This window comes from Chrysochloris asiatica, unplaced genomic scaffold, assembly GCF_000296735.1.
Source record: "Chrysochloris asiatica unplaced genomic scaffold, ChrAsi1.0 scaffold00309, whole genome shotgun sequence".
NCBI lineage: Eukaryota > Metazoa > Chordata > Mammalia > Afrosoricida > Chrysochloridae > Chrysochloris > Chrysochloris asiatica.
Window position 1 is genome coordinate 464,117 of NW_006408827.1, and position 4,350 is coordinate 468,466.

Here is a 4,350-nt window from a genome sequence, read left to right on the forward strand (position 1 = left end):
AAGTTTCTTTCTGGTTGTTCTATCTATTTTTGAAAGTGGTGTATTAAAATCACCCTCTATTATTGTAGATTCATCTATTTCTTTCTTTAAATTTTTTAGAGTTTGCTTTATATATTTTGGAGCTCTTTCATTGGGAGCATAGATATTTATTATGGGTCTATCATCTTATTCAGTTGTCCCTTTAATCATGAGATAAAGTCCATCTTTATGAATTATGCTGGTTTTTGCCTTAAAGTTTATTTTATCAGAGATTAGTACTGCCACTCTGTTAAATTTTTATGGCAATTAGCTTGGCATATTTCTTCCATTCTTTGATTTTAATCTGTTTTTGTGTCTGTGTGTGAGATGTGTATCTTGCAGGCAGCAAATTGAAGGATCTTCTTTACATATCCATTCTGCCACCCTCAAACTCTTAACTGGTGAATTTAATCCATTTACATTCAGTGTAATTATTGAAAGGTATGGATTAATTGCTGACAATATGTGTTTTTTTGTGTGTGTGTATGTGTGGTTTTGCTGCTTTCTTTGTTCTGTGTGTCTTCCTTTGCTGAGTTCATGCTTTTTGTGTTCTTTTTTGTGAGTTTCCTCATAGTTTTAAGGTTACCATGTTGTTCTATTTTCATTTTCTTGGTATATTGTGAAGTCTTAATTTTCTTTGAGCTTACCTTATAGTCCATTGACTTTTCCCTCTATTTAGTGCAATGTATTTTATCCTGTAGCATAGTGGTTAAGAATCAGGATGCAATCCGCAAGGTAAGCAGTCCGAAACTATCAGCTTTTCCATAGGAGACTGATGAGGGTTTCTGCTCCTGTAAAGATTTACAGCCTCAGAAAACGTGTTTTAGGTTGCTATGAGTTGGAATGGACTCCACGGCACATTAGAACAACAATTTTATCCTGTATTCTACCTGGCCTTCTCACCTTCTGAATTTCTGTTCCTACATGTTTACCTTCTTAAACTTTGTAATTGTTTTGACCATAGACTGACCTCCCAGATTCTCTGTATTTGTTCTCATAGTTTGCTTCTGTTCTTGACTCTTCCTTCTGTCTATTTAGTTCTGGGAGGTGCAGTCACATATGTCAACCTCTGGTTGTTTTCTGTTTTTGTTGGTTCTCAGTCCACAGAACTCCCTTTAGGATGTTTTGTTGGGTTGGCTTTGGCAAAACCCCTTAGTTTCTGTTTATCCTTGAATGTTTTGAATACACTGTCAAATTTGATTGATAACTTATCTGGATAAAGGATTCTTGGTTGACAGTTTTTTTGTTTGTTTGTTTTTTGTTTTCTTTCAGGGTTTTATATATGTCTTCTTGCTTGCATGGTTTCTGCTGAGATATCCGAGCTTAATCTGAGTTGCTTGTCTTTGTATGTAACACTTCTGCTTTCCCTAGCTGCTTTCAGAAGTGTCTCTTTATCTTTGATTTTGGAAAGCTTGATTATGATATGTCTTGGTGATTTTCTTTTGGGGTCTAGCCTTCCTGGGATTCGTTGACCTTCTTGAATGTTTATTCTTTTAACTTTTCAAGATATTAGAGAAATTTTCTTCCAGCAGTTCTTCAACTATTTCCTGTGTGGACTTGTGTGATTCTTCTAGTTTGGAATGCTGATAATTCTTAAGTTATTCCTCTTCATGTTGTCCAACATGAATCTTAGACCTTCTTCAGATTTTTTTATCCTTTTTTCTGTTTGCTCTTCTATCTTAGTAGTGTTGAGAGATTTGTCTTCCCGCTTACTGGTTCTGCCTTCCATCTCTTCTATTCTACTCCTTTGCCCTTTCTGTGTATTGTCTATTTCTGATATTCTATTATTGATTGTTTGGAACTCTTTGTGTCAGTTTTGAATTGTTTCCAATGCTATATCTATCTTATTTGATTGTTCCTGTAGTGCTTTCCTGACTTCTTCCTTTCTTTCCTCAACTCCATTGTAAAGTGTTTTGAAACATTTAAAAATAATTTATCTGAATTCCTTCTCAGGCATTTCCAATGCCTGCCCACATTCCAGAATGGAGTCCAGTCTACCTCTAGATCATTTGTCTCAGACATTTTATCTTATTTCTGGACATGGGCTGATATAGTCATCTGCTTTTGCTTCTTGGAAAATTTTAGTGTTTATCTGTGGCCTTAATACTTAATTCCATAGGTGTTTGGGTAATTTTTATGCTTTCTAATTCCTTCCAGTTAGATGTGGTCAGGATGAGGGCTTCCCTTTTCACTCTTCTGATTGCTTAACTCAGAGTAATGTTCATAGGTGTTGTCTCCTCCCTAGTATATGACAGTTGACATTGGTTTTTGCCTGGGTTTTGGTGTTTTATAGAGTGTGATTGTAGCTTGACTATATGGCAATAGTTGCTGTCTCTTTTGGGGTAATATAGGGAGAGAAAGTGTCCCCCATAAAACAACAAAACAGCAACAGCCAAAAACAACAACAACAAAAACTAGACTGGATATTATAGTCTGCAATCGCAGAAAAGGGAGAGCAGGGAGAGAAGAAAAAAAAAAAAAAATCTGTAGCATAATATGAGTATTACATTAATGTCCTCTTTCAGCTTCTTGCATTCAAAGAATGCAAGGGGTGCCTGAGAGATTTCAAGATGCCTCTATTGGTTGTCATGCTTTACCTCAGGATTTAATTTAATTTTCAGCCTGTTGTGTTTTTAAACTCTCTTTCCATCTCCACACCCCTTGTTCTAGCTTTTTCATATTGAAAAACAACAACAGTTAAGTGCCAAATCTTAGGCTGATAGTATCTGTGCTCATGGGTGGCAGAAGAACCCACCAGTGGTGCAGGTGGTGGGTGTCCACTCACTCAGGCACCCCTTCTAGTCACCAGAATGGAGGTGCACCAACTGTAATGGGCCAATGAACAGATACCACTAAAAAAGAAAGTCAGAACAAAGCAAACCAACTTAGTGTATTGTCCACATTTGCTCTGATGTTCCTACGGCATTTTTCTGTGGTGTTTCTGCTGCTCGCTTGCTCTTGCTGTTTGGTCTTTCCCAAGTTGTCAGCACCAGTCTGCTGAGCTCTGCGGATTCAAAAGTACACAATTTCTTACTTTTGCTACAAGTTCCACTAGCTGTAAGCTTTCAAACCGTTTAAGTACTCTGATCTATTTGTTTCGAAATTTTGGAGCTCTTCCTTGAATCTGCTTTGCCTGGTATTCTGTGGTATTGCTGAAAGTGAACCTCACTGCACCTCCACCCTAGCCACCAACAAGCCGCGCCTCTCCTTTTTGTAGTATTTTGATGTTTGTAAATGTATAGATGGTTGTTTTGTGCCCTAGCACATGGTCTATTCTGGATAACGTTCCATGTACACTAGAAAGTAATGTGTATTGTGCTGTTGTTAGGTTGAATGCTGTGTACACATCTATGAGCTGAAGTTGTTTGTTTGCATAGTTTAATTCCTTTGTCCATTTGTTGAGTTACTTTCTGGTTGTTCACTCCTTTTTCAAAAGTGGTATATTAAAATTTCTCATTATTATTATAGATTTGTTTATTTTTTTTCTTCAATTCTATTAGGGTTTGCTTTATATATTTTTGGTGCTCTTCTATTGGAAGCATTGATGTTTATTATCATTGTTATCTTGTTTAATTTACATGTTAATCATGAGATAATGTCCTTTACCTCTTATGCTGCTTGTTGCCTTTAAACTTATTTTCTCAGAAATTAGTATTTCCACTCCTGCTTCTCTGTTACTACATTTAGCTTGGTGTATTTTTCCCATCCTTTAACATTTAATCTTTTTTTGACTTTGTGTGTAAGGTATGTCCCTTGCAGACAGCATAACGAAGGATCTTGTTTTCTTATCCATTCTGCCACTCTCGTCTCTTGACTGGGCATTGAATTTGTTGACATTCAGTACAATTATCAATAGGTATGAATTAATTGCTATTATTATGTTTGTTTGTTTTTGTGGTGTTGCTGGGGTCTTTGTTCTGCATGTCTACCTGTGCTGAGTTCATAGTTTTTGTGCTTTTCAGTTTCCTCATAGTTTAATGTTTCCACATTCTTTTTAGATTTTCATTTTCTTAATATGTTGTGAAGTATTTGAGGTTATCATGTATTCAATTAACTTTTTCCTCCATTTAAAACAGTCTGTTTAATCCTGAAATCTACCTAAACTTTTCACCACCATTATCTCTGTTCCTATACTTTTCCTTTCTTTCACAATGTAATTGTTTTGATCATACACTGACCTCCAAAATCCTCTGAGTATGTTCTTGTAATTTTGTTCTGTTCTGAACTCATAGAGGTATCGACTGAATATTGCCACATATATCAATCTCTGGATGCAGTTTGTTTTTGTTGGTTCTCAGTCAAAAAAAAATTCCCTTTAGGATATTTTGTAGC

General features: G+C 36.0%; 1 pseudogene; it reads right to left on the reverse strand.

Annotated features, from left to right (window-relative positions):
* Positions 1 to 3,724, reverse strand: part of LOC102825329 — a 26,860-nt pseudogene extending 23,136 nt beyond the window's left edge.
* Between the last annotated feature and the right edge of the window lie 626 nt (positions 3,725 to 4,350).